Source organism: Sinohyriopsis cumingii, chromosome 5 (genome assembly GCF_028554795.1).
Source record: "Sinohyriopsis cumingii isolate HCF-2022 chromosome 5, ASM2855479v2, whole genome shotgun sequence".
NCBI lineage: Eukaryota > Metazoa > Mollusca > Bivalvia > Unionida > Unionidae > Sinohyriopsis > Sinohyriopsis cumingii.
Window position 1 is genome coordinate 2,218,597 of NC_142965.1, and position 26,280 is coordinate 2,244,876.

General features: G+C 38.6%; 2 protein-coding genes across 3 annotated transcripts in view; one reads left to right on the forward strand and one right to left on the reverse strand.

The window, feature by feature from the left end:
• The window catches only part of LOC149798526 (GTPase-activating protein skywalker-like), a 153,544-nt gene extending 146,014 nt beyond the window's left edge, over nucleotides 1–7,530 (reverse strand). Inside the window, exon 1 of the mRNA XM_089957337.1 lies at nucleotides 7,429–7,530. The gene's annotated coding sequence lies outside the window, so the exon portion shown is untranslated. The remainder of the gene's footprint in view (nucleotides 1–7,428) is intronic.
• Nucleotides 7,531–7,646: 116 nt separating this feature from the next.
• LOC149798527 (uncharacterized) overlaps nucleotides 7,647–26,280 on the forward strand; it is a 51,562-nt gene continuing 32,928 nt past the window's right edge. The window contains exon 1 of one of the 2 annotated variants that reach the window (XR_016420983.1): nucleotides 7,647–7,813. The gene's annotated coding sequence lies outside the window, so the exon portion shown is untranslated. Of the gene's footprint in view, nucleotides 7,875–26,280 lie in introns of both variants that reach the window. The other variant, XR_016420982.1, reaches the window with a different exon arrangement.

A 26,280-nucleotide genomic window follows, 5' to 3' on the forward strand; every position in this document is an offset into this window, starting at 1 on the left:
CACTAGTAAGTTTAACATCCAAATACCGCAGCTCACCACTACTAAGTTTAACATCCAAATACCGTAGCTCACCACTAGTATGTTTAACATCCAATTACCACAGCTTCCCACTAGTAAGTTTAACATCCAATTACCGCAGCTCCCCACTAGTAAGTTTAAAATCCAATTACCGCAGCTCCCCACTAGTAAGTTTAACATCTACTTACCGCAGCTCCCCACTAGCAAGTTTAACATTCAGTCACCACAGCTCCACACTAGTAAGTTTAACATCCAATTACCACAGCTCCACACTAGTAAGTTTAACATCCAAATACCACATCTCCCCACTAGTAAGTTTAACATCCAATTACCACAGCTCCACACCATTAAGTTTAACATCCAATTATCATAGCTCCCCAGTAGTAAGTTTAACATCCAATTTCATAAATGGTTTGTAAAAGTCTTTATACTCTTTATTGCTAAGAAAAGTAATTTCAAAACTTGGAAATGGATAATGGGCTTGGCATTTGTACATGTATCTAAGTTTACCTTTTTACATAAGGACACTACATAATGAATTATATACCTTGAAAATCCAAGAAAAATTGTCCTATAACCAATTTAGCATTAAAACTACCAAAATTAATATTAATCCCCTGATCTGCAAGAATATTATTAATTTAAGTATGATAATATTCAAAATATTTTCTACAGAAGTCCCATACAGTATATTCTTGTTGATAGGTCCAACTGCAAATACAACTGACCCCGATATGACATCACATAATGCAACAGCAGATTTGGGTCTATGCAGTCTGGAACCGTCCTTGACTGATAAGGGAATATATAAGGTACCCCATTAACCCTTATAAATGACTTTATCAATATATTTGCTTTCATAAGATTGATTTGCCCAATGTTTCAAAGAACTGTCTTATTGTTTCTAATTTATCATTCCCATTTTATCCAAATCCGCCCAAAACCTTACAACCAGTAAGGCCCAAGAATGTGTTTCCTATTGGACTGGTTATAAAATTACAGTTGAGTAATTTTTAAAAAAAAACATATATTAGAATGACTAGCATTTATAATGTACTATGTGCTTCAATCACTGGACTAAATCAGTTCAATTAGATGCACTTATCAATTTCTGGAATTTTTTGGGAGAAGTTTCTTTATCATGGGGAAAAAAGTGCTGGGGAGAGCAACAAGACTGGAAACACACATCTTTATTTTGCCAAATATAAATTGAGTCACCCACTGTAATTTTAAGTTTCAGTCATAAGATCCTTACAATGAAATTTAACATGAGATCCTTGCAATGAAATTTAACATAGATCCTTGCAATGAAATTTAACATGAGACCCTTGCAATGAAATTTAACATGAGATCCTTGCAATGAAATTTGACATGAGATCCTTGCAATGAAATTTGACATGAGATCCTTGCAATGAAATTTGACATGACATCCTTGCAATGAAATTTAACATGAGATCCTTGCAATGAAATTTAACATGAGACCCTTGCAATGAAATTTGACATGAGATCCTTGCAATGAAATTTGACATGAGATCCTTGCAATGAAATTTAACATGAGATCCTTGCAATGAAATTTAACATGAGATCCTTGCAATGAAATTTGACATGAGATCCTTGCAATGAAATTTGACATGAGATCCTTGCAATGAAATTTGACATGAGATCCTTGCAATGAAATTTAACATGAGATCCTTGCAATTAAATTTGACATGAGATCCTTTCAATGAAATTTAACATGAGATCCTTTCAATGAAATTTAACATGAGATCCTTTCAATGAAATTTAACATGAGATCCTTGCAATGAAATTTGACATGAGATCCTTTCAATGAAATTTAACATGAGATCCTTGCAATGAAATTTAACATGATATCCTTGCAATGAAATTTGACATGAGATCCTTTCAATGAAATTTAACATGATATCCTTGCAATGAAATTTAACATGAGATCCTTTCAATGAAATTTAACATGAGATCCTTGCAATGAAATTTAACATGAGATCCTTGCAATGAAATTTGACATGAGATCCTTTCAATGAAATTTAACATGAGATCCTTTCAATGAAATTTAACAAGAGATCCTTGCAATGAAATTTGACATGAGATCCTTTCAATGAAATTTAACATGAGATCCTTTCAATGAAATTTAACATGATATCCTTGCAATGAAATTTGACATGAGATCCTTTCAATGAAATTTAACATGAGATCCTTGCAATGAAATTTAACGAGATCCTTTCAATGAAATTTAACATGAGATCCTTGCAATGAAATTTGACATGAGATCCTTTCAATGAAATTTAACATGAGATCCTTGCAATGAAATTTGACATGAGATCCTTTCAATGAAATTTAACATGAGATCCTTGCAATGAAATTTAACATGAGATCCTTGCAATGAAATTTGACATGAGATCCTTGCAATGAAATTTGACATGAGATCCTTTCAATGAAATTTAACATGATATCCTTGCAATGAAATTTAAAGGAGCACTACTGCATAATATGAAGAAAACAAAACTCTCCAAAACTTAAGAAACTGTAGACCTTTAAAAACATATTTATCTGAAGCATAAATTACTATAAAATAGATTTTGAAAGCATCAAACATCATTTTTTACTTTATAAATAGTGCACAGGAATAAGGTATACAAATACAAACAAATGCAGTTATTCATGTAGATGATGATTCCATGTAAACAATAGTGTTATGAAAACCCACATCCAGAAGAGGAAATGTGTTTTGTGGAAAAATCATCTGTACAGATGGGATTAGTCTCATGAAGGAGATGTAGAAAGAATAAATAGCAGAAAGTACAATATATACAACGGAGCTGCACATTTCCAACCTATGGAAAATGATGAAGCTGATACAAGAAAAAGGGCATTTCAAAACAATTAACTACAAATACTCGGTTAATAATGATCTAGTGTGTGATTTAGATTTTTAACGCAGCTTTAACAATTTTTCAGCCATATCGCTACAATGTCTGCAGTGATGTCTAGCAGTGGGCGCCATGATGCAGACATGTAGTATCATGTTATCATGATACCAGGTCACCAGTCCTAGCACTAACGTCTTAATGATGAGTGCCAAGCAAGACAGCTGCAAATATATTTTTTATAAGTTTTTCGTATGACTTGGCCAGGGGTTCAAACCCCCAACCTCATGCATCCGAGCAGTCGATCACGACCTAGTTGATAGCATGATTTTGAATCAATGTTTGCAGCAAATTTAAATCACATTGAAAGTTACATAAATTACTGACAGAGGAAATGATATGCAGTCAATATAATGGATAAAGGACCGTTAAAATCAGTGCTTAACAGAATTAGTAATAATAATAATCAACTTCACTGTGCATAAGTTGTTTCTTGCAGTTTTCTTTTACCTATACTCTATCTGTGGGTACCTCACAACAATTCCTTCTACAGTCAAAAACTGAATAGAAAATTTATGTCATGAAAGGCAGGAATATCATATTATACGGTTAGATGGAAAATGTTTCAGCAAGAGTTTCTGTTGCTTATAATGAAAGTATACTTAGTACTAAACATCAAAATAATAGTCATGTCATTACAGTTAATGTGTGTAGTTATGATGTTAAGTTCATAGATATACTAATTTACATGACTTTCCATATCCAACTTTTAAAAGGTGGGGCTTATGTTATGTCTGTATGTATGTCCCTCCATTATTAATGCAATTTCTTACACTAGTAAAGACACAAACTTGTAATTTTGAGATAAGATGCCAGGTGGCCCTTAGATACACAGAGCGGATTCAGAATCTTGAAGTCTTGTAGGAAGAGATCTGAAGTTGGTCTGAGTCAACTTCAACGTCATACTTGATTCTTTCAAAGTATGTTTCATTAATCCCAATAAAATTAACTCTTGAAAAGTAGTAACGAGTTCCGACCTGCTCAAAATATTTCTTCTATACTTTATGTCAATCAGCTGGTGGTATATAGGATTTACTTTGTCCCTCTATCTGTGTTGACTAATCTGTCTTCAACTCTTATTCGGTTTCACTTACTAACATTAAACTTTCACTGACAGTAAACTTAGGACTATTATTTGTTAACATGTAGATAAACATGTCCAGTGATGTGATAACGTAAGCTTTCAATCAGTACCACATTGAGATGACCCCTACGATCTAATTACACAAGAAATTTACTTGCTTATCCACTGCTCTAAAACTGTGTATAAATTGATTTAGTTCCAGTAGAATACAATACTTCACATAAAGCTATTTCATTCAATGTGTGACAGCAGTAGGTAATATCCGATTGTCACATAAATTAATGTGAAATCATAAACATCCACTCATACCATTTGTGCCTTAGATTACTGGTTTGATTTCGTGTATTAACAAGCTGTAATTTTTAACAAGGAAAACCCTATGTATGCTGAAGTGATCCCTTAATATATTAAAAAGATTTCAGACATTCAAAGCAATCATCAAAAATTAAAGTAATATTATTTTTCAGCAGTGACTAGTGAATACTGTATTTGGTTGATTTTACTTTATGACTTTTTATGCTTATAATTTTATTTTCAGCTCATTTTAAATTTAAGATGTAAGATATTATACCATTCAATACTGACTTAAATCTTCTGTCAGTACATCCTGGTGCAATCTGATGAGTAATTAGGTATGCAAATCCAATCTCTCAGTAAAAAAAGATCTAGTTCCATATCTATATTACTTGTCTAACAGAAATACCTCAAAGTCCAAATAAATAAATGTGAAAAAATATGCTGTGAAAATATCTGACCTTGCGTTATTGTTATTTTCCCAACTTTATAAATAATCTAGGACATTTGTTCAGTTCCTGTACCTTCTATTCTTAAAGACCGCTTGCTCTTGCTTATTCCTTGGAGTTTTCAAGTAATCTAAAAACCTGCTCTTGGTCATGCCTAAGTATTTTAATTATTTCATCAGGTCATTCAAAATCTGTATCTCAATTTCATTTTCCTCATGTAGATTTTCATAATAATCATTAACTTACATCAGAAGATCAAACTGAGTAATCATCATTTTTGTTTTCATCTTAAATTGGTTTTGTAATTATTTTATTCACCAAATTCCCATTTTCAATGTGCCAAAGTATCCTGTCTTTTTCTACCCATTTCACTCTGGTTATAACAATACTTCCTCAAACCTGTTCATTTCTGATACTGTCAACTTTTTTAGTGCAAATTTTTAAAAAGTCCCACAAACATCTTGTGTTGTAAAAGTTTTCCTTATGACTTGGCCCTAAGGAATTTGGGAGGGTTATAACATAAAGAAAGAAAAAAATGCATTATTTTGGTATATGAATAGTACATGAAGATCTGAATTGTTGTCGAAATGAATTCACACATATACTTAAGTATCACCAATCAAATGAAACTTTCACCTTTTTTCCTTCATTTTGTTGGTTCCTTTTCATCACAAGTTTGTTTCTCGCAATATGAAAAACAGATTTTGCTGACATATTTTTGCATGTCAACATACCTATTTTTGCACTCTTTTACAAAGTTTATACTTGCAGTGCCATCTAAAAGTCATGCATGGTTAAAATAATTATTATCATTATTATTATTACATATAGATTTGATAATATTGTCTAAATCTGACTGAAAAAGCATTGATTACATTTGTCACTCACTGTCAGTATAAACATCATTATGTAACATAAGGCATTGTTTATTTGCCAACTGCAGGTGCTTACATACACATTCAACAGAAAAGGGTGTCTTTAAATGTTATGTCAGAGGGACAGTCTTCTTTACAAGATAATTGCAATGATAAGGATCAACTGTACTGTTAGTTAGAAACATTGGCTTCTTGCCCATTTACTTAAGTCTACCCTTTAGCTTTTGTGTAGATTGGCCAGGGCTGACCAGATTATGAAAAAGTAGAGATGGGTTAGGGCTACTTATTGTCAAAGAGAGAAATGATGCATCATTAGATAATTTCACACAAATTTAACCCAGAAGCTCAAATCCCTGAGATTCCTGCTATTTTATTTTTGAGTAACATTTGTTGTTGTTGTTGTTGTTGTAAGGTTTAACGCCATTTTCCAGCACATGATAGGCTACACATGGCGGCCAGTATTAATGGTGGAGGAAGAACCCGGGAAAACCCCAGAAAGAACCACCGACCCATGAGAAGCTACTGGCAAGCTTTCTCACATACCCACATTAGCTGAATCTGATTGAGTAACATTTAATTTCAAATTGTTGTTGTTGTTTTGGGGGGTGTTTAATGCAATTTCTCAGCACAAGATAGGCTATACATGGCAGGCAGTATTAATGGTAAAGGAAGAACGCCAAGAAAAATATAGATGGTGCATATTTTTGAAAGCTTCCTGTGAATTTATTAAAAAATATAAAGATAGGCTCAACTTTTATTTTTCACAAATAAATCATATAAAAACATTCCATTTTTAAAAGTAACATATATTTTAATCTTGTACATGACATGGAAAAATGTTGGAGGGGGCTTCGCTTGATAAAAAGCATATACAGGATTCAGAAGTAATCGGAACAAAGTCAGTTTATACATAAAGCTGTATGTCCACAAAATATTTCTATATAACCGTCTGTAAATAGAAAAATTTCAGCTGGAAGCAAAAGTGAAAAATGGTGGAAGGTGCAGTGATTGAATGCATTCTATGAATTTATTTTAAAGATATTCATTAAAGATGTTCATTTTTTAATCATGCATACTCAACTTATGCAGAAAATATTTTACAGTTTCAACTTGTAAACAACTCAAGGAAATGGAAAAATGTTGGGTGATGCTTGGCAAAAGAAAAAGGCTTCAGCAGTAACTGGAACATATGAACAATCAATTTATGTTTAAAGTTGAATGTTTACAAAACATTTTTTTATATAACCATCTGTAAATACACAAATTTTAAATAACAAAGTCTAGAATTTACAAAAAATGAGCAACCACCACCAAATAAAAATGGTGGATGATGCATGTGTTTGAATGTTTCATGGGATTTTATTTTAAAAAGATAATATAATGAAAGGTTCATGTTTTTAATGTACACAAGTTATGCAGAAAACATTCCATTTTCATATATTGTTTTAATTTTTACCACAATAAAATAATCTCCTTAGGCTTAGCTGTATTGTTTCTCAGATTCCCGTATATATCAATTACATCAGTCCAGAAAAAACTTTACAGCTTCAATGTCATTTGTGATTAACAGATAAATACTAAATTGCAAAGTTTTTTAGGCAGTTGGCACGGGAGAAGAAAAAAAATCATGTGATTATTATGTATTCGAATTCGCACCACCCACCACCCTTCACGGTCCCCCCAAAATAAATGTTAAAATATGCAAGAAAACAAAACAAACTGTCAAAGAAATAAAATGAGCATTATCAGTTGAACTTCTTGTTTACCTATGGTCATGTTGACTGTATGTCTTTTCTTTCTTCATTCAGATAACACCAGTTTGATTAAGTTCCCACAGAGAGAAAAAAAATGTTCAAAGTTCAAGGACGAAATTTAGACTGGTGTAACATGACGTTAGTAAACGGAATATCCTCGGCCAAATCGGAAAGAGAAGAGAGATTTTCGAATGATGACAGCAAACATTATTCCGGTTTCCGACCGCTCTCCGCTCCGCTGCTCTTCGTAACGTAGAAAATTGAGTGAAACGCGACCACAAAACCAGACTAAGCACAAATAAGTCTTACAATGCATCGTCGCACCTTTGCAAGCTGATCTGCTATCTGGATATTATCCTTACGCCGACCAACTCCTATGATTCGTCTTATGTTAAGGGTAAAATAGTTCCAAATACTTGGTCCTACTACTTTGTTAAGAAAGATTAGCTTTATCTAAGGTAAGCATGATTTAAAACAACAATTCAACATAAGCTGTGAGCTTGTTATTGACGTTACATAAAATAATTCAAGTCATTAAAAGAAGCATGATTTGCAAGATATACAAACACAGCATTGAAAAAAAAAGTATCACGATACCAATTGTTTTTTCTATATACCTCAATGCTAATTTTTTGTGAAATTAATATATTTTCTATCCTACCTCAGCATGCATGTCACACACTGTCAGAGAGAACAATGTCAGATTGTCAATTTGACAAGGACAAAACCAGGTACTCCATTGCATTTAAGAGAGATAAATCTGCTGGAACTAGACGGGTAAGAGTTATCTAGTCACAACTGAGACAGTTTCAGCCATGTGTACCACATTTAAAAAAAAAATAATCATAAAAAAATACAAAATATGATATAGGTCTGAATTAGCATAATCTCACATGTTGCCAAGAGGCTTAACTTTTTTAAGCCTAACAGTAAGTACAACTCTTACATAATGCACCAGTCACAGCTAGTGTTGCTCTTTATTTCTGAATGCAGTCTTCCTACACCTTATGCTCCGCCCACCTGGACTTGCGCAATCGATACCGTTATACCATAAGACCAAACAGAGTGAATAACTTGAAACAAGAATAAGCAAAGCATTTTAAAAGGCATTGCTTAAAAGTGAATTTAGTATCTAGATAATTAAAAACACATCTTTTGGTGATAATTTCAACCCAAAAATAATTATTAGTAAAAATTGCCATTTCAACTAAATGCAGAAACACCAAAATTAGGACTTAAAGTATGCTGCTTATTCCTTACTTAAAAAGAAAGGATATAACAGTAGGGCACTTGACAGTATATAAGACAAGGACAGATTTAAAAAATTGTTTAAAAAAATACCCCAAAACAGTAGTATGAAGCTAGAAGTATTGCCACACTTAACCAATTTTCGGCCTTTCAACACGTGCTCTTCCTCGTCCCTACCGTCGCTATGACAATTTAGCCTCTACATGAGCGTTGTCTGTTGTTCACATTAAATTTGGACCATACACACACAATCACCCACGTGATTCAGTCGTGGTGGGTTGAGTCTGCTAGATAGAAATGCCCGCAAAGAGGGCCAGTAGGGACAAACTATTTGTGCTCGTAAATGTCGTTGATTTTCCATTTCCGTCTGCACAATCTCAAATTCAAAAGCACTGACTATTTTACAACCGAGTACAATTAACTGATTGTACTGGGACTGTTCTGTGTGGCCGCAAGTATTTCGGAATAGAAGCATATTCGTGAATGTAGCCGCATCGAAATTAATTTGCTCTCACCACCAGAGACACCGGACTACCGATATAGCTCAGCAGCAGAGGGGGCGAATCCTACAAAGGTCTAGAGACCACCAAATGATAAAATAAGCCTTAAAAAAAAAGCTAATCCTACAACAAAACGAGACTTCCAAATGCTAAAATAAGCCTTCAGAAAGGGGGGGGGGATTCTACAACAGTAACGAGACAAAAAAACGCGACCCCCCCCCCCCCCAACTTGTTGTCGCCGCCCGGGGCTGCTCTCTTCGAGTTTCTCACGTTAACCATACAATGTATCAAGTCCGATACGGTATCGTGTTTTCGGGTCGTGTAAATTTATTGTTACAAATCCATGCGGGGTTCTTTGAGCGCGACTAAAGAAATTTTTGAATTTATTTATGTCCATATCACCGCTACACCATGTCTGATGAATGTTTCTCAGCGTGTGAACATCAACTCCATTAAACACCGCAAGAAGATTACAGTTGTCTCTAATTACTTTAGGAATTTGTGTATAACGCTGAGTAACATAAATCACATCAGTGTTTTTATGACGACCTCGTGAAAATATTCTTGCAGGATTTTTTTGCTTGTCCAGCATCACATCATCATACACTACTAGGTTATTTATTTCCCCGTTAAGGTCTTCCACGGACGGAGCTTCTTCAATATCAGTTATAAATTCAACAACATCCTCGCCGTCTTCACTCAGCGCTTTTGCACTCTCATTAAAATCTTTTATAACATCATAACAACGTTGATCATCCACAGACGGAGCTATCAAGTATAGTTTGTCCCATTTCATCCACTTCATTATCATGTTCAGTAGCAGTTGCGTTTTACCTGATCCTGACGGTCCTATGATGATCATTCTGATAGAATTTGGTAGCACGGAATTATGCTTGACTGGTTCTTTCCTTCGCGTCGCAGAAAAATCAGTGATCTCCATTTGTATATAAGGAATAATAATTATGGATTTATATTGTGTAAAGTGTAAGGCACGAACCCCTACAAACGACATAACAACCATTACAACAAAAAATAACAGACAAGCACTTTCTGGTAAGTGTGCGCGATGTGGCACAAAAAAATTTAGATTTCAAAAAAAAAGCCTGACAAAGTCAGCGGAGGTGACATTGCAGCAACCCTCGGACGACTTCCAGGTACCCCTTGGGCTAAATATCCCGGAGAAAAACATCTTCCGGGATACAATTACTGCGGTCCAGGGACACGACTAGATATCAGACTTGATGAACAATCTAAACCAAAACCGGGAGAGTATCCGATAAACGCTATCGACGCAGCGTGTCACATACATGATGTTGCTTATCGAAGTAAAGATCTACAAGACAGGCATATCGCGGATGTGAAATTAATTCATGCACTAAGCGCCATAAAAAATAAATCATTTAAGGAGTCACTCGCTAATTGGTTAGTAAGATCAGCGATGAAATCTAAATTAGTATTAGGCGCTGGATAATTAAATAAAAATGCAAGCGATTTATTATTCCCCAATCGGATACTGGAGAGGTAACTCAGCAATTAATAAACTCGCCAACGCGGCATCAGTAACACGCGAGGTTGCCAAAAAATGGCTGTCAAAACAAGCAATATGGCAAATCTACTTACCACCACCTCGACAAATCAACTTTGCACATTTTGATGTTAGTACCCCCAATGAAGTTCATCAGGCTGACATACTATTCCTGCCTCATGATACTGTCCGTAGAAAAACATACAAATACGCGCTAACAGTAGTTGATGTTGCTAGTAGATACAAAGAAGCAGAACCGTTAGCGACTAAAACAGCCGCTGAAGTTGCCTCTGCGTTTAAACGAATTTATCAGCGAGGACCTCTAAGCTGGCCCCGATTATTACAAGTTGATCCTGGTAAAGAATTTCAGGGCGCGGTATCATCACTGACAAAGCAGCATAACGTTGTTATACGACGAGGGCATACTGAAATTCATCGGGATCAGGCAATTGTTGAGCGATTTAATAGAACACTCGCTGAGAGATTATTCGGATACCAGTACGCGAGGGAATTCATTTACGATACGAGATCTCGTGAATGGGTTGCAAGACTGCCAAACGTGATAGCCGCACTGAATAATGAAATTACCAGAACAACAAACATGAGACCTGTAAATGCAATCACAAAAAAATATATACCCCGCGTCAGTGAACGCGGACATGTTTCAACGCAGCCAGGGACGCTAGCGTCCCCACTGCTGGGTAATGTCACCGTTAGGTATTTATACGAACCAGGCGAACTAGAAGGAGGAAAAAAAAGAGCAACCGATCCCACATGGAGTGTTACCACACACAAGATATCCAGCATAACCAGATCAACTGGGAGAAACGCAATCTACAGATTAGATTCAACTGCTCCTCAGCGTGGATTCACACGCGAGCAACTTCAGGTGATTCCCACGGATACACAATTACCACCTCGATCACTTAAATAACTGCAGCAACACCTCTGCGTCGATTACACTCAAGACAGGTCAGCATTACATTTTCACGCGTATGACCAAGGCTACTATCTATTCTATCTACGGTAAATTGTCTTGGGTCGTTTTTCGAATACTGCCACAGCAATAAACAATTACAACTCGCACAGTGATTATTCTGCTGTTGTTGTAATTGTATTACAAATTCAACCTCCAAACTTTGTTTGGGATCAAACTCTCTACCATTTTTTTTGTCGCTCTGTTTGTAACCGGCTAATTTCTTTCTTATTGTATCATCAGCGATTGATCTGTTGATGCTGTCGTTGATAACATCATCTAATACAATTCTTTGTAACTGAGCTATCCTTCTTACTCTTGACACGGCTAAATAAACTAAATTTGACCACTCGATGCGATCATCAACAATCCAAACTGTTGTATCTGAAATAGTTAGTCCCTGCGAACTGTGGATGGTCATAGCGTATCCTAGCGTCCACGGGGATTTGCTCATTTTCAGTGCCTGTTCAACAGCATCAACATCAACTGTGACAATATCATTTAATACTAAATTCTGTTTCTCCGGACCCGACGCAGTCAGGCGCCCTGGAATATCAACATCAATATTCTGCAATCGCGTATCAGCTGGTCTATAACACAACGGCACTGGCAACATGGGAAATTTCTTCTGATGTAACTGAAATAACCGCTGCTGAAGTGTGTCCCTGACTATCTTTCTACTTGCCACAATTAAATCACCTGGTTTCCACGTTTCCCAAAAGTCGCTCAGCGAAGTCTCTGGAATTATTTCACGCATTATCTCACACTGGACTTTATTGGTTTGTAGCCTGATCAGTGCCTTAAACTCTTTCAGCGTTTCATCGAGTGCTCTAACATCGTTAGTTATTTCCTCATAATAATCTACAAAAGTTTTCAGCCACGTGTGTGGAGATTCACCTGTAAATGGCGGTGGTTGACCATGATCGCCGCACATTACCACTGCGGTATTTTTCTTTAGCAACCAATCCAGAAACTGTTTTAATATATCTAACGGCACAGTGTCTATCTCATCCCAGATTATTTTCTCGGGAATATATTTCGTTCCCATTCGTTCAGGTGTCCACGTGCCGCCGCTGTATTTGAAAAAACTGTGATACGTGCACGCGTTAACATCCCGTTGTCTCATCTCCCTGGCAAGTCTGTGTGTGGGAGTCAGCACGACCAAGTCAGAACCGCGAAATAATTCAATCGCTCGAGTTGTTTTACCAGAACCACCGGGACCGTTCAGATAAACTGTTTTGTGTCTTGTAACAGGATCGTGCACCGGCGGCAACAACGACGTCGAAGACATTTCTGCGCTGCGATACTCATCCACGATTTCAACGTCAGCTGATTCACAATATCCGTGTAACATTTCATTCTTTATTCTCCACGAGCCCCACGATGGATCATCCGATATAACATTATTCAACACCGCTAAGTGTTTTTTATTAATATAAAATGAATCCGTTGCAACTCTTACTGCGTCAACGGGGAATCTATTAATCATCGACAACAAATTTATGGATACATAAGCTAGCATCGAAGATCTCAAATGTGTGTACTGAGATGATTCTCCGTCGATATAACTAAAAATAGTCCCTAGTTTTTCCCCGTTTGACAGAAACACATCTTCGCGTTTACAGAACATGTTGTTCGTGGCTGCATCAGCGACAATAAGATTCAATTCAGTCTTGTCCATGATTAATCGACTGTGATGTTGTTTATGATCATACGCTCCACCTTGAGTGAATTTCCCTATTATTCTTCGTCCTAGATCTTTTGCTGTGCTTTCGTCATTTCTGAGTTTGTTTTTAAGTACTTCAGGAGCTTTCTTGATAATATCGTCGATAGAAGCTTCTGGATATTCTCGTGACCAATCTTCGATGACTTCTTGTGACGTAACCGGAGTTGGCAACCAAACTTCGGTTTGACGACAATAACATATAATCGCTTCGCTGACCGTCAGCGACAACAGTATTCGACTGTCAAGCATGTATCGCAATAACACTATCGGTGCCCATCGCTGTTCAACGAAATGTCTGCCAAACCAAACATAACACACAGGATGTAAATCCTTAGCGAATTTAAACGACGACACACAAGCAAATCCGGTCAAGTCAAAATCAGGCAATGGTCCGTTTACAGCAACTCTTGTCATCGAGTTTGTAACGTGGCCAAACCGTTTAAAATATTCGCTGCATTCTCCACGCCCAAGGAAACTTCCTGGATAACACGCCGTCATGTCCACGGATATCATATCGCGGTAATTATACCGAGTATTCCACAAACCGCCGTGTCCGTATTCGACACAGCTCTGTTGGATATCCCCAAGGAAACTTTTCGGAGTTGGTCTCCATGAATTTCGTTCCCGGGCTACATGCGCGGCAACACCCGGGACAGTAAAACAGTGTCGCAGTAACGTATCAGTGTCCGTCGCATGATATTTTTCTGCGAGTTTTTTCATTTCGTGCTGTAACGCCGCCGTTCTGTATATTTCCCCGTCGGGTCTCACAAACTGATTATATTCTCCATCTTCGCTCGAGAATAACCACACCGACACTGGATCGGTTTTACTTATCCGATGAATACAATCAAACATATTTCCCGAGTAATACTTCACAACACGGTCTCGCGGAAATATTCTAACCTGGTCAGTCCAAGCGTGACTGTTATGATCGATAATATTTATTGAAGCTCCATTGCGATTATATTTTGACTCGTACAATACCGTACCGGTTAACGATGAAACCGTTATAGGAAATCTCAGCGAGCGTTCCAACGCGGCAACATCATTTATTGACGCTCCTGTATCCGCTACTCGTTTAGCCCATTCTGTTATTTTATTTTTTCTGATCTCGGTTAGACCATTTCCACGTGGTGCATTTTTAAAATGTTCCATTACTCGCTCAGCTACACAATTCATCCTTGACTCTGTCAACGGCGACACCCTCATCGGGGCGAGTTTATCGACACTTGGTTTCTTTATCGGATAAATTCCATAAACGACCGCGGTCACAGGATACGCTCTGGCATAATACGGTTTATCAATCCCAACAAGTACTCCCGGGTTTGAGTCTTTGCTCAACAAAATGGTTTTTCCGCGCGGATCAAGAACAGGGTCTAGTTTGTCTCTGATAATCCACTTTCGGGTTCCCTCGTCGTCGACTCCAACAATAAATTTTATCTGCACGAAATATCTTCTCGTGTCGAGATACTCAATTATATTACGCGCGATTGTATCGTTGATGGTACCATCAATGATGAAACTCAAGGAGTTTTCACGGGAAACTCTTCGAGTTTCGCGGATAATTTTATACGAAGACCACGTGTGTGCGGCACCATCACGACGAAACTCTTCTTTGGCATCCTTGATAACACCAATTACCGTTGCTAACTCTCTTCGTCGACGATCAGTGGTTAACCGGTCAAGATCGAATCGAGAACCTGCGGGTTTTATTCTGGATAGTCTTTCAAAACTCATTATTATAATTAAGACAAGTATTTAAATAGACAAATATATTATATGCACCAATGCAAGTGGATCAAACTAAATTCATCAGCGCCGTGTAACAGACGTTGCAGAGGCGAATACTGTGGACAACATGCTCAACAGGTCCGCGGGGGAAGTCTAGGACCGATACCGTGTATCAGATGCGGCATTGGAGTACGAGGAAAAACGCAATTATGTTCAGCGTGTGGGGGAAAACGCTATCGAGAACTAAAACGGTATTATGATAAAAAAAATCCAGCCTCGAACGCTCTCTCGGAGCGTGATTACATAAATAAGTTTTCAGACAAATTATGAATTAGACAAATGATTTGCTTATAGTATAATGAATCAAGAATTCGTCCCCGAACAAGAATTTGTTCCACATCCAACTATTCCAAATTATGAGGCAAACCGAGATGGCATAGTACGACACTGCACGCGAAGACGACCAGTTGGTGGAGTTGATAATGGTGGTTATTCAAGATTTACTGCCACGTGCGGAAAGAGGTATTTATGTCATCGTTTCGTCTATGAATGTTTCTTTGGAGTGATCCCTAAGGGTTTTGTCATTGATCACATTAACGGTAACATACTTGATAACTCTATAAACAATCTTCGCGTGGTCACTCAGAGCAAGAACTGCCTACTGGGTAACACAGGGCGTTGTAAAACAGTTGCAAGAAGAGCTATTAAATCTATAAACGCAATTACAGGTGAAGAAATTGTATTCCAGTCAATAAACGCCGCCGGTAGGTATTTCGGTATTTGTCCACCTGCTGTACAGCATGTCGCAACCGGGATCTACAAAACAGCATTTTCCAAGAAGCTCAAACAGAAGATTTCATTCTGTTATATCATTGACACAAACAACGATAACTCAGTATAATACCTGTAAATGCAATCACAAAAAAAAATCCTAACAAAGAACAGTAACCGGAAGAGTACCCGGTTGAAACACAAAGTGTTTCCAGTGATAACCGCTTATCTATGTGTGTGTTTTTGTTATCGTTGGAAACTCAAAGAGTTTCCACGCTCAGTAAAGCATTTCTCTGGAAGTCCAAGGGACTTCTCATGCATTTAAAAATATGAAAATATATAATAATATGAATCACGAAAACATAAATACCATACTTGTTGAAATTAAAGAATTACAACAGCGAGGTTTTAATATTTTACTAGACACTGAAACAATTATGTCAGATTTTGAATCCCTGAATGAGCAATCACGGTTGGGGAAGAACAATCTCCCTGCGTGTTATAGGTTCATTAAAAATGTACAGGATCACGTTTACAGATCACTTGCCACGATAACGTCCAATCAGGTATCTGAATTTATTCCACTGTGCCATGCAGTTGAGAAGATCAGGCTTGGATTGTCAAGCGAGTATGAGACTCGAAAATTAATTAACACCAGGGTGAGACTGTTAAAAGGGTATATAAAGAATCTAAGCGTGGTGAACCACGTCGACACGGAAATGCCAACAAATACTAGTATTTGTGACGCCCAAGTATAAATACCACCCCGATCACTAAAGTGATCGGACTCACACCTGAAAGTAGAACCTGAATTCCGGGTAAAAAAAAAGTGTATTATTTTTTTTTCCTTGGAAACTCAAAGAGTTTCTCTGGGAACCGTTAACGGTTCCAGGGGCGTTTTCAGATTTTGGAAATGTTTTACATTTTCAGGATTTGCTCGAGCGCGGGCGCATCAATACAACAATGAGAATAGTTCATAATCTGTTCTCGTTGACACCAAACTATGATCATATGATTTTGCTGTAACAAAGTCAATTGTGACGGAGTTAACAAGAAGTCTTCGTCGCCATACACGTCAACGATTATTTTAACGGGGAAATACTGTTCCGAGAAACTCTTCGAGTTTCCAAATGCGGTTTTTATTGCCTCGTGAAGAATTTGCTTATCATGAATATGAACTCGTGCGTGAATGTATTCACATTGATACATTATATACAACCGTTTTTTTTAAATGCGCGCTAGCACGAGAAACTCTTCGAGGAGAAACTCTTTGAGTTTCCAACGATAACTTATGCCGAACCACTCGGGAGAGCATTTTAGGATTTCACCAGTAAGTTCACGGAGACAGTCTCGCCACGCAGGTCCAACAAATTTCCCCGTTGGTCGGTGAGTTTGAAATTTATCGTTGACAACCACGGGTTTTGACACCGCAGATAGACCACATTGATTGGTTCTTGCACAATCAGAAAACCAGGGGGGTCTTTTGGTGTGAACGTGTACAGGATAAACCCCTGTTGGGCCGTAGTATTATCTGATGCGCTGTAGCTACCGTCGATGACGTCACATACAAGATTGACCGCAATAACATCTGTGATATTTACGATCCCCGGCGAGATGTCTCTGCCATCGGATGCTGTACTGTTGTCGTGCTTGAGAATAACAGGTTGTGGTTTTGTTCGCGTGTACGTGGCAGAAATATCTTCGAAAGATTCCGCGACAAGATCAGAGACCGATTTTCTCAGCGTGTGCGCGTTATATCCAGGAAGTTTAAAATCTGAAATCTTCTCCACGGGAATACCAAATTGGGATGCGAACTTGGATCTTTTTTCGTTTCCGTAATCGCCCTTGAGATTCAGTAGATGCTGAATTATTTTTTGATTTATAATTTCCATCGCGGATGCGAGTTTGTTTAGTTTTTCTATGGCTGTGATAATTTTATTGCGCGAACTTGTTAAATCAGAAATATAATCTTGAAAATATACTCGCAACAGTTCTAGCTGTTGTTTATGTGCTTGTTTGATCGGATTAAAAAAATGAGCTTCTATATCTTCTGGCCGGTATTGACGGTATTCCCCGCCCGTGAAAGCTGCCCCTATTATATCTACGGGAATTCTAGGTGATGTTGAAAACCAGGCTTCTCCGGATATTAATTTATCTACAAATAATAAATAATCCCCGACGAGGTCGTGTGGGTCTTGCTTAACGGTCTCGAAATCTGATTTTTGGGGTGGTGGTGGGCCCGGTTCAGGTTCGGGTCGGGATCGTGGCCATCCTAATACGGTCCGAATTGAGCTGTTGTAAATATCCACGGCGTATCCCGGTGTTGAGATTTCAATGACCGCAGACAGCGTTGGTTCGTGCGCGGTCACAGATATTTTGGCTTCCTTGCCGGTGATTCGTTTTATTTGGCGTTGTATCTCATTGTTGATTTCTTCGATCTGATAACTCCCAGTGGGTAGCGTAATTGTATCCCATTCAAGTTCACCCTGTTCCCGGTCCGCGCTGGGTTTTCCGAACACGAACGAATTATTCGGCTGCAGATCACCAAATGATGCCGACCTGATATTAGGCCAGCTGTGATACACGCTGAGCTTTGCCAACGCGATTTCACTCACACGAATTGGAGTTCGAAAATTAATGCTGAATTCTGGCTTCGTCGAACTTGCTGAGATCATTGTGGTCCTTACCGGTGTTGTGTTTGTGACTATTTGTTGAAGCAGTTCTATTGACATTATTTATTTGTTTAGTTTTCAAATAGTCATTGTACGCATCTGACATTAGTTTGAATTCAGAATCTGATATCAACGCAACATCGCTACTTTGCACGTCTAACGATGATGATATCAGCGATGATAATTTCTGATATGCGGTCGTGGCTGTATTTAATTTTGTCGTGTAATCGTGTAATTTTGTGTTAGCACACGAGGATATTTTTTTTGCTATGATGCCGAAAACTCCTGCCGTGGTTGTGGTCGCACAAACAGAGATCGTGGCAGCGACTACTGCTGTTACCGGAGTGACCGCTGATAGTATTACTCCCGCGGATGCAACAACGGCAGATACTGAATAAACCATAATGTCTAACACTGTTATGCGTCTGCGGTATTTTTTTACCTTTCGACTGGTTACTTCGATGACAGTTTTTAACTCAGATTGCCACTCACGGACTTGATTGTATCTATACGCGGATGCTTCCATTATTACTTTACCCGGTGACCAATTAAGGTGTTTCGGCGACAAATTCCAGACAATACCAGTAATTGACTGTGGCTAATCCTTCCGGATTTTCGGCTTCCAGCGTAAAAGTTTCTTCGGTTCTTTTGTTTATCACCACAGACGCAACTCGGGAAAACTTGCTAGTTAAATCATGTCTGGTAGATATCTTAAATTCTACAGCAGAGAGTACTGTCAGTCTGTATATTCCAGTAACATCTGCAGTATGTGTAATAGTCTTGTTTTGTTGTGACCATGTTTCCCTTCCTGATTTTATCGTACACACAAGGTTTTTTGGGGTTACTCCGGCAGGAATTTTAATTAAATTAAATTTTTCCATTATCTGCGAAATTCCATTTACTACGTTATCTAATGTTTCCTTAATTTCGGTGAGTTTCATACTGACGGCATTAGGTTTCCCGAAGAACTCATCTACGGTGTTAAGAACGTTTCTGCGAAGTCTTCCAAACTGGGTCACATGAACATCATACTCAGCTCGTAACGTGGATAATTTGGTATCTATGACGCTGTCGGCTGTGTCCACATACTGTTTGTTTGCTGCATCGTCGTTCGAGGCTGGATCTCTGAGTACGGTTATTTTGTTTCCATTCATGCTGAGTTCTCCTGTCATCGTGTCACCGTCTTTTTTCACACATTTATCAACACCTTTATCAATACTGTCTTTGATGCTTGCGATTGATATATTCGAGTCCTTGATCCGGCCGCCATCACTAAATGCAACGAAGTTATCCTTGGTAGCTCCAAGAACTCTGCGAATTATATCATTCCACTTAATGTTGCTCGTTCTTAGTTTTCCTTGCCTGTCTTGAAAAATAGCAACTTCATCTGGGTCAACTCCAGCTATATTCAAAAGATTATCGACTTCATCTCGGGTCGCATATTTTGAGAGATCAACATCTGTGCCTGGTTTTACTTTTCCTGTGAAAGGTCTTCCGTAAATATCTACCATTATTTGTTATTGCTGTTTTTCAAATGCTAGCATTTCTCGATGCGGTATACTCGTGAACGACCTTATGAGGTGGTTTCCCAGATTTTGTTATTGCATCAAGAACGTTCAATACTTCGCGACCACAAATGGGCGGATCAATTAATGTTTGTGTTGGTAGCGTCGACTGCCACACTGGAACATTAGAAAATCTGCTGTTGAGAGTGCGAGGCACTCCGCGGACATACCTGAGAAACTCAGTTGGCGGTGCTAAACCGTACGAATCAAAATAGATAATTCCACGTGGATCGATCGCGTAAGCAACCCAGTGAGTTCCAGGACCGTCTTTGTTGTCGAGATTGATAATGCCAGTTTCTGGATTATTCGGTTGTTGCGATAATTGATCTCGCATAAATACTCCTCTGAAATGTTTTATACGCAATTTTTTAACAGCATCGAGTAAATCAAAATTAGAAGCTGGAAGCTTCAACATCGGGGACACTTTGTGTTTCAGCGTTAGAAATTTTTTGGATACCATGATGCGGGAGTTCCCGGTAGTCTTAGCCCTGATCCGCGAGCGGATCTCCCCTTTTTTTTGTACCCGTGTCCGGTTGCTTTCTTTAGTGCCATTCCAGCTGCGGTTCCAACTGCACCAAGTGCTGCTGCCTTTGCTACGGCTGGTGCTGCTGCTGCAATCAATGCCGGTATTGCTGCGAGAAGAGGAAATATTCCACCGGTTTTAGTCATGTCCTTGATAGCTGCAGCAGAGAAATTAAGTCGGACACCGGTTTTTACTGTTAGTGCCTTATTAAAATGTTTAATCTGAGTATTAGTCAACGACAGCTTGTCTGGACCACCAACAAGTTGATCTCGTTTTAGTGTTATTGATGTCCCGCACGTGCTTGCGTTCTTCGATTGCAATTTCTTTGTCTGACCGGAAGTCAAGGTGACGTTAACGTGACTGTATGACATTATATTTCAGAAACTAATCTAATTGTTACATGTTTTCTACTGGAGCGTCAATAACTCTCATTCGTCCGCCAACACCTTCAAGCAGCATTGCTTTATCGGAGAGTATAACCGCGACAGCTCTGAAACCACCAGCGGGAAACTCGCCCACGTTAGCTTTGAAGTGTATATCAACGACCGATTGTTTGGTTAGATCAAGATGTTCCAGCGAAAAGTAATAAATCGGATACAACGTTGTGAAATCCAGTTGTGATATCTGCAACCCGGTATCAATATTTTGATCACGTCCCATAAATGTCATCAGACGATGATACGCACGTGCAACTTGATTATTTCCAAAATCTATCGTTATATCCTCGGATGGTTCTTGATGCCCGTTTATTCGCAGCGAAACTTCAGAGACATTAAGTTTGTCAAATATCATATGCGATCGTGTTTGACTATTTACTCTTGCGTTAGTCTGGAGTGCCACGAAAATATGTCGTGGTGCTGACACCCCCTGCTGTGATGCTATGTGCCACGTGAATTGCCCAGCACCGGCACCCTGAATGGAGTCTGTAGATGTTGTCAGCCACGATATCAATGATTTACCACCTGAGTCCATGAAAGAGAGTAACCGTTGCTCCTCAGTGATCGATGGGGACATCACTGGCATCCACAACGCAAGCTTGAATAATATTACTTTACCGGCAGCGACACCAGCATCATCGTCTCGCCAGATAGCGTCGTTGTCGTCACCCTTTCTAACAAGTACAACTGTATGCTTGGCTCCAAAAATAACCTTTCTGACATTTCTGCAGAACCCAAAGATGTGAGACAGCGGAATTGCACATGAAAATCTCCTTCGTACATCCGATAACATTAATTGACGTGTCTTAAATCCTAAATTATAATTAGGGTTGGGAAATGATAAATCTTCCACGGCGGCATCAGCAGGAGGAGCAGCACGGTCTTTTGGTGTTCTCACAATGCTAGGTCTACCATCTGGTTCATCGTAATTATCCTTAGCAAACATCATAGTCGGACCAGCTGATCTAGTGTAATCGTCTGAGTATCGTGCTAATCCCACGATTGTTGTGGCAACATCAACGTTATCCTGAATCGTTTCAATTTCCTTTCCATCGATGCTATATGAAGCACTTCTGAATAGCGCCATGATGCCGTTATTAACAAAACCAACTTGGATATTAGCGTCGTATGGTGTATCAATAGGGACATCTGTTACAATTTCCCCCGTGACTTCAAGAAATGCTTCAGCGGGTAAGAAATATCTACTTGTATCATGTACTTGTAATTCAATTCGCCCCCGTTGATTGGCTGATCTTGCTTCATAAGAATAATACTGATAATCGCGCACAGACTCATCTTTGAGTATTGGTGCATCCATGTCGAACGCTGGGTCAGATACACGTTTGAACATTTTTATATAAAATTATCGTCTTCTAAAACGAAATCCGCTTCCTGATATCAGGCTTGTATTTATTTGTTCGGGTGTTTGGGTTACAAGCTCTGCAAGTTTTTGATTGGCAGCCTGATTTATTACTTTACTGACGTCCGCGGACATAAGTTCAGTACTGGCCAGTTTCACCGGTGGCGGTTTTTTTGATCTACGAGTTAACCGTGATAGTCTATCCTTGATTGACGCGAATGCCTTCCCGGCGAGATCACCAACAGATCCAAGGGCTTTATCCTTGACAACATCAATAGCTTTCATCGACAATTGTTTTGCAATCGGTAACATCTTAGGGGCTATTCTTGAAAACAAACCAGTAACTGTATCACCGAGACCATCTCCGTAGGTTGCTCTGTAGACTGGTAATCGCGAGTTCACTACGCGGACTGGTAACACGCTAGCGTGTCTAGGTTGAGAATTGTGCACGATCATTTTATTTAATTATTGTTTCTCTAACTAAATTTGCTAGTCGCTGTAGTAACCATCCGCGAGTTCATCAATGAGTCCCCGGTAGATGCCGATATCCATGATGCCACGCTGAAATAGTCTCTGACAGATATTTGCGGCTTCATTTATAATTTCCGGAGAGTTGTTTCCGGCACGTCTTCCTCCGATGAGAACTTCCAACCGTGATACGTCATTGACGATGCTATCAGGACAGATATTATGACCGTGACCGGTGTATCCACTTCCGAATTTCTCTAGTTGTTTTTCTATTTTACTAATTTCATTAATTACAATTTCTCTATCTTTCTTTGCTTGTGCTAAATTAGATTTAACATCTTTTTTTCTCTTATCCCCCTTTTTTAATTCTTTTATTTTCTCATTCAATTCCATTTCTTTATCAATTAATTTGTTTTGTCGCTCTTCTAGTTCTTCCTGTGTCGTTGACGTATAGGGTTGCGGAGAAGTAAGAGGAGATTGAAAATCCTCTTCTTCTTCTTGGGGCGTTAAAAATTCGGCAACTGGATCGGTTGCAGGTTCTTCCACTTTATAACCAATCGCCGGTCGAGGGCTAAATTTTGGAGTTTTTCTCGGTGTAAATTTTTTCTTCCCCCGGTCTAATTTAATCTCTTTAACTTTAGCATCATGAGCTATGGCTCCCCTCATATAGGTCTTATAAATTTCACTTTTTGTGTCCAATCGCTCCATATTTCTATTTATTTTATATAAGCCATCAAGAAATTTTTGTTTAGTCACCTCCTGTTCGGGATCTTTTAAGGCTGTTTCCTTTTCATGATAATAAGCAGCAGCTCTTTTTCCAAATGCTTCCACTTCTTCGGGAGTATTAATTGGTATCGCTTTTATCCCAGCAACAACACTATCAAGAAGATCAGTCTTCCAATTAAATCCCCTAACAGCCTTAGTTTGTTCTTTCTTAAGTCCTTCTATGGCCTGAAGCAAACTTAGTTGTGGCTTATCAGCATCGGCAGGATCAGGTTTTCCTACAATTGCAGTTGCAACTGCCTTAGTAGATGCAGTCACGGGTTTAAACAATTCCTCCGCGGATTCTACAAAAACTTCCTTTGCTTGCTGTCTTGCTTGTAATTTTTGTCTAACACTATCACGGACAGGAAGAAAATTCTTGATTGCTTTGAGTCGTTCTCGAGCTAGTCTGGTAGTAAATGATTCTCCAATATTTGCCATTATTTATTTGTCAATGATTTAATTCCGCTAACGTGAGAAACTCGAAGAGTTTTTGGAAATGTTTCCTTGGAATTTTCAATTTCGCAGCCCCGGGCGGCGACAACAAGTTGGGGGGGGGGGGTCGCGTTTTTTTGTCTCGTTGCTGTTGTAGAATCCCCCCCCCCCCTTTCTGAAGGCTTATTTTAGCATTTGGAAGTCTCGTTTTGTTGTAGGATTAGCTTTTTTTTTAAGGCTTATTTTATCATTTGGTGGTCTCTAGACCTTTGTAGGATTCGCCCCCTCTGCTGCTAGCTCTGACAAAAATATCGATTGATGCACCTACAATGCTTGATGTTGTGATTCTAGTCACAGCGAGACCAACAGTTGATGCCTCAGCAAGACCGCAAATACCATCTACGACCAAACGCGCGTTTGTATTTCACAATCAGCGCAGTTCTCTTGTTGTTCCGCTTCTGTTATCTTTTTTCACATCGAGGGTCTGTCATGTTTCTTCTATTAATAATATAATCGCGTATTTTAATTGCACGACATGCAGACCTTGTCCGGTCTCATCATCACGTGAAGGCGCAATATGTACTTATTCTTTTTTATTGGCACAATTGTCATACAGTCATAGAAAACATCTGCTTCAGAAATACTTAAATCTCCGGCGATTATGCGTTCTGGTGGTCTGACAGCCTTTTCATTCATATACACATCGATTACGTCAGCATCTTTAATATATAACGATCGTCTTTGCCCAATAGCTGTTACTCGACCAAGTGTGTCCTTGTTGAATAGCAGTCGAGTCCTTTCTTTTCTCAGTTGAGTCAATGTTGGTTTAAAATATTCGATGGTGAGCGTGACTGGGGTGGATATATCGGTAAATGCCACTTCACCATTGTAGAAACAATCTCGAAGTGTTTTCGCACCTGGTACTGCAGTCAAGGCTTTGTCGTTTTCACGTGCTAATAATATAACACCTAGCTGACCTCAAGTTGGCATTGGTACAACAGTGTGGTTTTAACTATCATTTTTATCTTGTGCTAAGCATCATTATATAATAGTGTATACGACGGCAAAATAACACCACTCTGAGTCAGATATTCGTGGGCAAGTGGAACAAAATTATCATAAATGTTAGCATCCGCCGCCAATTGGTCCAATACCCCGCCAATAAATTCCATTAAGTATATAATATGATAAAATCTAATCGTGAGCACAAACACCAACGACGGTCAAATACTCAGCAAGATAGATGTGCATTGATTCGAACTGAACTTCACCTTTATCTGTCAACGATATTGCTGTTCTATATGTACAAGATTTTGGAAGGACAGTGTCAGGTTCATTACGTATTATTACTCGTTTTACAGGCTGCTTATTTACGATTGCTATTGTTTGACTCCATACGCTATAATAACCAGATATATTCAAAAAATCCGATCCAGACTCGCACGCTTATAATCAAAACCATTTAAATTATCCCCCAAAAATTCGACCATTTGTTATTTTACTACCATTAATTACTATCGTTCCTTCACTGATTTATGGAATTTTTAAATGACGGACATTTCTAAATGACCAGCATGATACTTGCTTAGTCCACCAGTGAGAAAACTGTCTGGATATGAGGCTATCCGCGCCAACACGTCTCGAAATTTATCCCAAAAATTACCATACGTGGTGGTGCGGTCACAATTGTCACCATGAACATACTCTTTCATATACTTGTCTCTTATTGCATCATTTTCGGTGACCTCAGCCAGATTCTTTGCGACAGCGCCTTTGAGCTTAAAAGTAATATCCTGAATGTACACATTAGACGTTTCAGTTTGCCAGATTGATCTTCAGATATCCTAAGCTCACAAGAATAGACACCAACAATAACATGACTAGTAAACTCAGACCAATCCGCTTTGGTGGCAAATCGGCTCAGATCCACATCAGCACCGTGTCGTTGGGCAGAGTAACGTCCGTAAATTTTAGTAGAGATTGTTGTGTAATATTGCACATATTTTAATGTGAAATCAATAAATATTCGCTGGGTCAGTGAGCGTTCTAGTGCACGAAACACTTCAAGAACAAGATAACCGCAAAGAGGACCATCAAAATGAGTTTGTACTGGCACGGTCGAATAAAAGAAAAATGGATGTTTACCACACATGGATAACTGGTGG